Source organism: Mauremys mutica, chromosome 1 (assembly GCF_020497125.1).
Source record: "Mauremys mutica isolate MM-2020 ecotype Southern chromosome 1, ASM2049712v1, whole genome shotgun sequence".
NCBI lineage: Eukaryota > Metazoa > Chordata > Testudines > Geoemydidae > Mauremys > Mauremys mutica.
In genome coordinates, this window is record NC_059072.1 from 6,036,072 (window position 1) to 6,048,440 (window position 12,369).

Genomic DNA, 12,369 nt, shown 5'->3' on the forward strand with positions numbered 1-12,369 from the left:
ATTGCATACAGGGAAAACTACATTTAAGGAACATTATGAAGGTTGCAAAGTCAGGCACTTAAGTTAGTAAATGCCAGAATTAAAGTTGCAGTTCACCCTCCTTAGTCCTTAATTGCATGATCACATGCTATTTTTTTTCCACAGGGTCCCTGCAACATTCAGTGCACAAGATGGAATGATACGCACTGGAGTGAGCAGCTATTCAATATTTTGTTTTATCCTCATTGTTCAATGTTTGACTCCATGCTCTGGCACACTTTTCAAACCTTGCTCTGAAGACAGAATTAATTTCCTTATGGGCTTTTCTGTGGTCCACTATAGAACTTGTGTTCTTCACAAATATTAATTTTACGTTTACAATACCCCTGTGAGATGAGGTGTGGTATCCTCATTTTACAGATTAGGCACAGAGGCACACAAAGATTAAGGTCAAATGTCAGCTAATTTTGGGTGCTGATTTTGAGATGCCTGAGGCTTGATTTTTTTTTTTCCCCAGAGTATTTTAAATAGTCAAAGCATGGCTCTCATTGACTTCAGTTGCTGCTGAGAGTCCTCAGCACTTCTGCAAATCAGACTTCAGGGTTTCAAGTTGGGCACCCAGAAATAGAGGATCACATGATAGTTTGGTCCAAGTGACTTGCCCAGAATCACATAGAAAGTCTGTGATAGAGGCAAGGATTGAATTTATTTCCCAAGGGAAGCCTTGAACTGCCTTAACCATAAAACCATCCTTTCTCTTCCAGCAACCCTGCTTTATTCACTACATACTTTTCAGCTTCTGCAACAAGTGAAGCAGGGATCCTACTAGACAACACCCTCCTTCATTAGTTGTTGGGATCAAGGAGACACGGAGTCAAGAGGTTTGTTAAGCAGGCGTCCCGAGCTCTCTTGAGCTGGGTTTTTATTAGTAATTAGAACAAAGAGCATGAGATCATAGTTACTTGTAACATATTGATTGGTTCACCCATAGCCATCTCCCTTTGTGCAATATATCATAATTGGTGAAGGGGCTACGTGAGCTATTGGAGGGGCTACGTGCGCTATTGCCTAGTCTGTGCTTAATCAATAACCTGAGCATTGCTTTACCTTAAGCCAGGAGTAAATGTAATAAACACGTGTGTGGTTTGCCAGCACAGCATGTTTCACTACACCTCCCCCTTTTTGTTTTTAAGCAATTTGCAGGCATAATTTTAGCACCTCCCCCACCGCCCTCTGCTCCGTTAAGCAGAAGGTACTTTGGTTTAAAGTCTTTGCAAATACCTCCCATATATTAAGATGAACCCCCCCAGTCATTATTGGCCCCCCTTCCGTAGGGACAGTAGTTAAACTGAAAATAATTATTGTTAACAAAAGTACAGAATTGGCATTTAAGGAGGCTATTAATGCCATCATATAGTTCTCTGCCGTTTTCTCTTGTCCTGTTTTTTCCAACAGTTGTTCAGCCTGATTAGCTAGGTTCTTTACTTGGCCCCATGTGGCAGGTGCATTTCGCTGGCCCCCTCGTTTTCGGCCCGTTGTTACTTTTCCTTGTTCATCATATAAGTGTATGTTGAAGTCAGGGATGGGGTTGCTCAGTCCCTGATGCCACGCCATCCTTGTATGGTCGAACGTATCGTGCAGGTACCCAGAGCGGGCCGCTTGGTGTTGATACAGCTGCGTAACCGCGCCCCCAGGTGATTAGTGGCACAGGTCCGCTCCACTCCGGGCCAGGTAGCTGACGATAGGTTACCTTTGGAGCAGGAAGAACTTCGGTCGTCTGATAATGCCGTTGTGCCCTGGTGAAAAATTGAGAATTGAAAGGTAATAGATTTAAATGATTGAGTGTAAACAGTACTTGAGCCAGCCATTCTTCCTTTTCTGTCAGGCTGCTGGGGACAATTCCCCCTTTCTGTTTTTGCCGCAGGAGGGCAGTTTTTAATGTGCGATTAGCTCGTTCTACAATGGCTTGTCCTTGGGAATTGTATGGGATGCCAAAGGTATGCGTGATTCCCCATCGCGTGCAGAACGCTGCCATCGCTGAAGAGCAATAGGCTGGGCCGTTGTCAGTTTTTAAAGCTGATGGCTTTCCCATCACTGCAAAGGAACGAATGAGGTGATTACAGACGTGTTTGGCTTTTTCCCCTTTTTGTGGCGTTGCCCATATATATCCAGAATAAGTGTCTATGACTACATGCAAATAGGACCAGGGAGCTAATGGTGGGAACCGAGTGACGTCCATTTGCCACAATTGGTTTGCACCTAGCCCCCGAGGATTTACCCCGATAGCGGGTCCTGCGAGGTTTCCAGTACACTCAGGGCACTGCTGAATAATCGCTTGTGCATCAGATAGTGGTATGGAAAATTGCTTGGCCAATGCCCTAGCAGTTTGGTGATGTAAGGAGTGACTTTCCATAGGAGAGCAGGGGAAAGCCTTTAAGGCGTTATCAGCATAGGCATTGCCTTGCGAGATTTCTCCGGGGAAAGGCTGATGACTTCTAACATGTGCGATAAAAAATAGATGTCGTCGGTGACATAATATCAGTTGTAGGGAAAGAAATAAACCAAGCAAATTATTATCCAAAGATGCAGTAACACAACTAGAAGCAATATTACTAACAACATTTGCAGCATACAAACTGTCTGTTATGAGGTTAACCGGTTGATCAGAAAATGTGTTAAAGGCAAGAATTAACGCAGCTAGCTCCGCACGCTGAGGAGAGCGTTGCGGTAAGGTAAACTGGGATTTCCACTGGTCATTTTTCTTCCAAGCGACCACCCCTCTGGAGGGGCCACCATCGGTGAAAATGGTAAGAGCTTCTTGTATGGGAACGGGAGATACCAAGTAAAATACTTTCAGTGGAATATGCTGAGCAACTTGGAGACGAGGATCCTTGGGAGTATGGTAAGTTACGGACCCAACATAATTGGCTAGGGCTATTTGCACCTCCTCCGAGTGCATACATGCAACTTCCCAGGTGGCGATGGGGATGGGGATAATAATGTTTACTAAATCCATGGCAAACAAGTTTAGTGCGCGATTGCGTCCTTTAGTGATTAATTGAGCAAACATTCCAGACAATGGGACGAGTGTGTTTTTGTGTGTGTGTGGTAAATACATCCACTCGAGGATAAATTCTCTCTCACTTGTATGTTGAAGTAATGCCCCCATGAATTGCTTAGTGTCCCCAAGAATGATTAAGGACGGGGGCACGTCAGGTACTGCTCTATCTACCCACCTTTCTGCCATGGCTTCGTTGACCTTATGCACTACCTCCCGTTGTTCGTTTGTTAGTGATATTATGTCTCCCGGTTGCTTTCCTAATTTTAGGGCATTAAACAGTGGAGTTAGCATAGAAGTGGGAATCTTGTAATACGGTCTTATCCAATTTATGGATCCCAGAATTTGCTGTAGTACTACATATGTTAATTTGTTTGGCAAGGTAAGTTTTGGAAGTATGGGCATGGAGTATGCTGCAAGCATTTTATGACCTAAATATTGAAAAGGTTCGGATTCCTGTATTTTTTCCGGGGCTACTACCAGACCCGATTGACTTAAGATATCCGTTAACTCACTTTTCCATGTGGTGGGTAGGGGCCTACCGGCTATTAAGATATCGTCCATATAATGGTATACAAGTAGCTGTTTGAACTTATTTCTGAAAGGTTGAAGAGCAGTGTTTACAAAATACTGACACATGGTAGGGCTATTTAACATGCCCTGGGGTAACACTTTCCAATGATAACGTGTTGTGGGTTGGGCGTTGTTCAGGACTGGCACTGTGAATGCAAAATACTTTCTATCCTTTTCCTGTAACGGTATTGTAAAGAAACAATCCTTTAAATCAATTATTGCTACCTGGTAGTCATAAGGGATTAAATTTGGATTGGGGAGGCCACACTGCAGGGGGCCCATTGGTTCTAGTATTTTATTAATTTCCCTCAAATCGTGAAGGAGCCTCCATTTTCCTGATTTTTTCTTAATTACAAAAACAGGAGTATTGTACGGGCTTGTAGTATGCTCAATGTGTCCATCTTTTAATTGTTGCTCAACTAATTGCTGCAAAGCTTCTAATTTGTCTTTAGGTAATGGCCATTGTTCTACCCAGACTGGTTTATCAGTTTTCCACTGTAACGGAAGAGCCTGAGGCTTACTCATCTTCCAAAACCAGTTTTGCCCCTATCTGTTCTAACAAATCTCTTCCCCAAATGTTAAACTGTAAAGGCAATATGCAGGGTTGAATATATGCTATTATGGGACCTTGTTCCTGGGATTTTACCGGTAACCATTGAGAGCTCTTTTTAGATGCTTGGCTTCCTCCTACCCCAAATACCGCAGGGGCTATCTCAGAGGGCCATTTAGGTTCCCAATCCTTTTCAGCTATGACAGAAACATCCGCCCCTGTGTCCAACAAACCGGTCAGCCACTTACCTTGGAGGTTATACTTACGTTGAGGTTTGTGCAGGGATATTCGGTGTACCAACGCCGCCACCTGTGGGTGAAAGGAAGAGTCGCTGTCGCCTTCAGTACGGGTGGATCCAAAGCCTCCTGTACGTGTTACCTGTGATTTTTCTCCAGGGAGCTCATATGGCAACAGTATCATTTGTGCCCAGGAGTCCCCTCGTCTTAAAGTAAAAGGCAGGTGACTCCAATACTGAACATATATTTTTCCCTGATAATCAGCATCAATCACTCCTGGAACTATCATAATTCCTTGTTTACTTGCTGATGACCGAGGGAGTATAATGCCCACCGTCCCTTCAGGAAGGGGCCCTTTTAATTGAGTAGGCATTAAAAGAACTTCCCCCGGTAAGAATGAGGATTTTTCTTCTTGATTATACAAGTCTATTCCAGCACTGCCGGTCGTTGCCGGTTGTGCTCTAGTCAATTCTTCCGCCCCCGTTGTTTTTCTGGGGCCCGGGGAGGGCCCGATCACTGGTTTCCCTGCCCTAGTCCTGATCGACATTGATTTGCCCAATGATACCCCTTGTTGCATTTAGGACATTTTTTGGAGGGCCTACCCCCTTCCTGGGGCCTTCCTTTATGTGCTCCCCCTCCGGGTGCCCTACACTGGCTTTTAAAGTGTCCCGGTTTTTTGCAATTAAAACAATTTCCTGCTGGTTTATTACCTTGTCTGATAGCCCCCGCCAAAAGAGCCATAGCATGGGTTTGACTACCGACATCCGCGCAAGCCTGAATCATGTCCGCTAAAGTGTACGAGGGGCGATGTATTATAGATTGCAGTACCTTCTTGCAATCAGCATTAGCCTGCTCATAGGCCAGTCGCTGTAAAATCTCTGTCTGTGCCTCCTCGTTATCGACCTGCCGCTGTACTGCTTCCTTGAGCCTATCTATGAACTGCGGATACGGCTCTGTAGGCTGCTGCCGGGTGGCTGTGAAAGACCTAGTTGGTTTCCCACTTACAGGAACCCTTCTGAAAGCTCTCATAACACTAAGTTTAGTACGAATATATGTATCTGGGTCTAACTCCAACTGTCCCTCTATAGTGCTAAATTGGCCTGCTCCATAAATCTGGTCAGGCGTGGCAGCTGGGGTTGAGTATCCCACAGCAGCTAACCTAAACTCACTGTCCCACACCATATACTGGGCGGGGGTCAGCACCATACGAAATAAGTCTTTCCAATCTTGTGGAGCCATAATGTAGCCATTTCCAATTCCTTCTAAGATGCCTGCCACGAAATTAGACCTGATGCCTGTCTCCGTGATAGCTTTTCTCACTTCCCTCAGTACTGTATACGGTAGCGCCGTCCACTCTCTGACGGCATTGCCCTGTGCATCGACTCCTGCCGCTATAGGCATTAACATGGGCAACTCTCCCTCCCACTGATGTTCTTCCTCCAAACTCAATTCCCCCGTCTCACGCGCCAACGCAACCGCCGCCCGGACGCAGCCCCCACGATTCCCCCGGAAACAAGGCTGATCAGTTCCTTTATTAACGGAGGGATCCGAGGGCCGCTGCCCCGTATCCGACACCGCAGGTGCTGGTGGTGTTGTCAGAGCGGTACCGGTGTGGTGCTCTGCTGTCTCCTTGTTGATATCACTCGGCTGCGTGTGTGAGTCCCTCTGTGTGCTGCCCCAGCTCTGCAGAAGCTGACACAGCAGACCCGACGAGAATCCCCAATGACCACAGAGTCCAGTAAGATGCAAAGCCACATCGGGCTAGGTTTATTGCGACCTCGGACACAATTGCAGTTCCCTGTAGGTTTCTTAGCCTAATTCAGGGCATACTACGAGAAAGTGCCTCTTGGCAAGGACCCGGCTTAGTGGCGGGACTTTCCACTCCCCCTACGGCCGGACAAAGGCACCTCCCCAGGGATGCATTCTTATACACCGATACAAACAAGTTACACATCACACCTGACGTATTGAGGTACAACCTCTCTACGTAGCAAGTTACAACCCTTCTACGTATTAAGGTGACGCCTTCTACCTTGTACATGTTGGTTCGAACAAAACAACTCTATTCATCATTTTACCCTTTTGCCCCTGTCATTGGGATGGGCCAGCCTGTTCCTTGTTATCTGTGTGGAATGTGCAAGTATGTGAATGTTACGTACCTAAAAGGTACTGATCTTCTTGCAGCATCAGCCCTTTCCTTGCCAGCTCCTGTGAGCAGGGCCTGCCTCTGGCTCACAGCTTAACTTTGCTTTATGTTAGCAAAGTCTTGACCATTACTTTAGTTCAGGCCTCAGGCCTCATACCAGGCCTCTGATACCAAGGTTTATATCTTAGGGCCTCTCCTCTTACTACATTCCCCCACTTTTTGTCTTTTTATGGGGAGGATGTTTACCCATCATCCCGGAAAAGCATAATGCATGGACTAAAGATAACCCAGTGGGCTAAACACTGTTATGTGGTTACCTTATTTTACCATCCACACACTCATGCCCCATCTGTCTTTTTAGTCTGCACATTCCCTCGTACGACTATTAGACAGACTTTATTATCCAATTATTTTTTGTCCCTTATGGTGGGCCTGGGAATGTTAGGCCCGGGACCATGACTGAGGAATGTAATATTATGATTGAGCCTTAGAGGCACTGCCAAATAATTAATATATATGAATTATATGGATATGGCATATATATTTGTAGTGTGTATGGGCATATATGTATAGTATGTATGTGTACATATGACACCACCTTATATCCAAGCATAACCATGTTTTTTCAATTTGCTAGTGTACTTTGGCCCTTTTACTTTTGTGACACAGATAGAAACACACTCTTATTAGGGCAATTTTAGTGACTATTTCTTTCATTATTAGTAGTAGGCTGAGTGTTTTAAAATACTGGGATAGGGATTGTGATAGTGTGTCCCACACCGCTATGTATATAAGAAATAAAACAGAAATTTGGAGTAGTGACACTACCACTGAGGCCTTTATATATAAATATATTGTAATTAGTTACTACATGTACTGTCCATTCATATTATAGGTTATCCTTAAACTGGTTGTCACCCTCTGGTCAGCTTTACTGGGCAGGAAACAGAAGTGGGTATCTTCTGTGTTCCATTGGTTGATGTAGATCCAGTTGTTTCTTATGGATGCTGTCTTCCAGATAACCTACTGAATGGACAGTAACCACTTTATCAAATATTGCTGTGTCAGGATTTAATATTGGTACCCAGACACTGAACAAGATTGTTTTGAATAACAAGTGCCTCAGTTAGGATGCAGTGTTACTGACCCAAATTATGACTGGTACTAACAGGCAATTTGTTTACCCAATTTGTAGTTACTACGTAACTTAGTTTTTTTACCAATTTGTTTTTTCCTAGTCTTCATGTTGTTTGCTGCTATTCATTTGTTGATTTTTACCTGTGTGTTGGTTAAAACAATTTAGCAAGGTTATACATATTGTACATCAATCACACAATACAGCAATAATACAGCAGCACGATAATAATACAGTAGTACAGCAATAATATAGCAGTACAGTGATAATACAGTAGTACAGCAATAATACAGTTGTTTTTACACAGTAACCAAGTTGAAATTAAATGACAGTTTTTTTTTTTTTGGTCCAGCTAGTGGTTTTTAGCTGATTGTTAAATTAATTGTCCATATATTGTAGATAGAGGTGTAATTGACCAGTCTCTTATTTATAAAACACTTCATTTTTCTTTTCTTGATGCTTGGGGGTTTCTTCACTGTATACAGATATGAACTGGTGTCTTCAGAGTGTGATATTTTCTGGTGTCTTTGGTCTGTGGGATGCAACTTAAACAACTTTTGTTAGTTAACAGTAAAGGTTTTTGTTGTTGTTGTTTTTTTGTTTTCAATAACCCAAACTTAATACACAGTTTTAACTTACTTTGTTTACAATGTAATAAGAACAATGTAATAGGGACCGAGTCTTTTATAACACAAGCTATACTTTTGCAATTGTTGTATAGACATTCATTTTCATTTGAGGTGCATTACTAATATTTCATAGTAAATATAATGCTTAACAGCTAAAATAAATGCTCACAATCTTCCATAAGAAGGTGTATTGCTTTCCCTTGCTAAACACTTTGTTTCAGCAAAAGAGTTAGTAACATAATTTTAACTAGCTTTTTAGAGTTAATTTGCTTGTGATACCAACTTCACACTTGTTAACTGTTTAGAAACACAAACCTTAACAACCATTGCATCCCATTAACATAACATAACATCAAAGAAAAGCATATAAAATTAAACCAATTATAAAATTAAACCAAAATAAATTTTAAATACAGATACATGCAAATACTTTGAGGGTATTTGAGGGTATACTTTCATGATGCTCTGTTATGTTTGGGAGCCAAAGGTGGAAACCTGTTGAAAATGTTTGGTTAGCTTTATGCATAAATTGTTATTTTAAAACATTTTGGTTATGACATTCTTATAACTATATTTAAAAGTGCAAACAAGTTTATAAAAAGCCCAAACAAGAAATTGACATTTTGTTAATATTATCTTTACCTTAATGTTGAGGTTTTCCCTTACATTTTTTTCTTTGAATAACAATTTAAAAAAAAACTTAAAAAACAAAACTGTGATTGATAAAAGAGAATTATTTTTGTTTGCAATTGCATTATTTGTTGAGGCAAAAATATATGTACATATATTTGTAACTGAAACCTTTTTGAACTTTGCACAAAAAATTGGTGTTAATAATACGATTATACCCCAACCATGATCTTAAAATACTGTGGTACCACATTTTATATATATTTTTAAAAGGGTATAAAATTGACTTTTGTTGCAACAAAATAAAAATAATTTTAAAAAATAGTCACGTGACACACACAACATAGACATAAGACACACACATGACATACAGGACAAACTTACAATTAAAAACAAATGGCACCAAAATTCTATTCATAACTATACAAAATAACACAACCAAAAATAAAAAGTAAAATGTTATTACCTTATTTAAAACTTGTAGCATAAATTTGATTAAAAACAAATTGTTTGTCAAATGTACTGTATTAATTTGTTAACAAGGAATTTTGCATTACTTTATATTTAACCTTATTTTAAAACTCTGCTATATGGAAATAAAAAAGCCCATGTTTTAAATATTAGTTAGTGGTTTGTGGTTTGTGGTTAGCAGAGTGTGAATTTTTGTTGCTTGGCAACCATATCTTCAAGAAAGTTAGGAATAATTCCAGCTGTTGCATTCCTGAAGGGTTAAAATAATTAATTTACTGGATTTAAAGTTTTTACTTTGTTTTCTTTTTGTTTTTGTTTTGTTCTGTTTTCAATTGCTTTATTTTTTGGAGGTTTTTGTAAAAACTATAACTTAACTTTTAAAACAAAAAGAGAGCCGAAGTGAGGAGAGGCGGGGGGGAGGGGGGAAGGGGGGGAAGGAGGGGGGTGAAGAGCAACCTAGCTCTTCCTAGGAAGGTAGCAAGACCTGAGCCAAGAGAGATTAACTGTATTAAGGTATTTGAAAGTACAAGCATCAGCAGCAAGTTTAGCAAACTGAGACAAATTTAGCAAACTGTCCTAACATATAAAGGACAAAACTTAATTGGTATGTACAAATATTTAAGAAACAAGGTTATATTTTTAGATATGAGCGCGAGTGTGGTTCCATGGGTCAAAGCAATTGGAAACCTGCACAGTTGGGAATTGCGCCCCTGGTTTTTATCCTGGCTCTGAGAGGAGATTGGGGGTAGTTACCTGCTCTTGTAAAACGTGAATTTGTTCCCCCAGTTTCTGTTGCTTTTGTGTGCATGCCAAATGGATAGTGGGAGTGCCCTTTTTTGCTGCAGTTAACTGTTTTTGGGCAGCTCCATGTGTTAATGCATCAATTCTAGGTGTCAATCCGCTTAATTTCAGTTTTTTACTTTGAAATTCTTTTTTATTCACTCCCCTGCGATCGAGTCGCAGCTCCTGTCTCCTAATGTGCTCTGTGAACTGTTCCATTTTTTCCTTCATTTGATTTACCAATTCAGTGAGAGTATTGTTTGCTACTCTTTCCTTCTGTGCACTTACTTGTTCCGTTCTGACAGGCACCAGTCTAGGTTCCGGTTTAAGTTTAACTGGAACCCGGCTTTTATCATAAGGTGATGGTTGCAATGCAGTGGACCCTGTTTCATGTTTTAATTTTACTAGGGCCACCTTTTTCCATTTCTGTCCCCATTCTTCAGGCACAGGGTAGCTACCTGAAGCCTGCTGTTTACCACCAATATTTATAACAGGGGACGGCACATGTATTTTTTGTAAGTTTCTTACAGCTGTTTCCAGTGTTTCATTCTGTTCCTGTACTGGTTGTTTCTGGGCTGCTTGCCACCCTGCAAGGGGCGTGGGAGCATTCCAGGGCTGTGTAGCTTCTTTTGATTCTTTTAACTCTTTCTTTGTTACTGTTACTTGTTTGGCCAGCATGCCAGCATGCTGTTTAAGCCATTTCACTGCTTTTTTACTTTTATTACTATTTCTCAGAGCCTCGGTCTGTACCGTCGCTCTACATATGCCAGTCCATGTTTCCCCACTCTCTTTTTTAAATTCATAAGGACCCCCTTTACTGGCAATCCAGCGGGTCCAGGAGTTATCAAACTCCGTGGGGCTGAAAAGGGAGGGGATAAGGGGGTTTCCTAGCTCGAGGTTTGCTGCCATGTTGGATTGCGATTCTTACCACGGCAGGCTCGCTTACTCACCAGATCAGCGGTCGGGGTCACCAGTGTTGTCAGAGCGGTACCGGTGTGGTGCTCTGCTGTCTCCTTGTTGATATCACTCGGCTGCGTGTGTGAGTCCCTCTGTGTGCTGCCCCAGCTCTGCAGAAGCTGACACAGCAGACCCGACGAGAATCCCCAATGACCACAGAGTCCAGTAAGATGCAAAGCCACATCGGGCTAGGTTTATTGCGACCTCGGACACAATTGCAGTTCCCTGTAGGTTTCTTAGCCTAATTCAGGGCATACTACGAGAAAGTGCCTCTTGGCAAGGACCCGGCTTAGTGGCGGGACTTTCCACTCCCCCTACGGCCGGACAAAGGCACCTCCCCAGGGATGCATTCTTATACACCGATACAAACAAGTTACACATCACACCTGACGTATTGAGGTACAACCTCTCTACGTAGCAAGTTACAACCCTTCTACGTATTAAGGTGACGCCTTCTACCTTGTACATGTTGGTTCGAACAAAACAACTCTATTCATCATTTTACCCTTTTGCCCCTGTCATTGGGATGGGCCAGCCTGTTCCTTGTTATCTGTGTGGAATGTGCAAGTATGTGAATGTTACGTACCTAAAAGGTACTGATCTTCTTGCAGCATCAGCCCTTTCCTTGCCAGCTCCTGTGAGCAGGGCCTGCCTCTGGCTCACAGCTTAACTTTGCTTTATGTTAGCAAAGTCTTGACCATTACTTTAGTTCAGGCCTCAGGCCTCATACCAGGCCTCTGATACCAAGGTTTATATCTTAGGGCCTCTCCTCTTACTACAGGTGGTAGCACTCGCGGGTACGGAGGCGGTGTCGTCAGCGCGAGAAGCGGGGCGGCAGTGAGAGACGCCTGTGGCCCCAGTTTTCCCACTGCCTCAGTACAGCGCTGCCACATGAGCAGGTGCTGTACTGCTGCTCTAGGTTTCTCAAAGAGCTGTGTTCCTATCTTTTGCCAATCTGCTTGCTGCAGGGACCCCTCTTCGGGATACCAGGGGCATTGGCATTCTATTTCCTTAACAAAATCCTCTACATGCCGCAGCGTAACCGCTGGGCAACCGCTCCCCTCAATGAGCTTAAATAATTCCTTAGCATGAGCCTTTTGTGGCACTGATAAATCGCTCCCCATACTCACGAGTGGCTGTTTCCAGCGGGTGCACCTAGACTATTCCAGTCGGATGAGCAGGGGTCCTCGGGATCCGGTGTATCACGTCGGGGTCACCAGATGTT

General features: G+C 42.7%; 1 protein-coding gene and 1 long non-coding RNA gene across 3 annotated transcripts in view; one reads left to right on the plus strand and one right to left on the minus strand.

Annotated features, from left to right (window-relative positions):
• AHCYL2 (adenosylhomocysteinase like 2) overlaps positions 1–12,369 on the plus strand; it is a 242,444-nt gene that overhangs the window by 20,656 nt on the left and 209,419 nt on the right. The gene's annotated exons all lie outside the window — the stretch shown is intronic.
• LOC123376347 lies at positions 1,309–12,290 on the minus strand. The gene is made up of 3 exons (XR_006581756.1): positions 12,275–12,290; positions 4,427–4,469; positions 1,309–1,775 (listed from the first exon to the last, which is right to left on the minus strand). It is a non-coding gene; the product is annotated as an uncharacterized LOC123376347 (long non-coding RNA).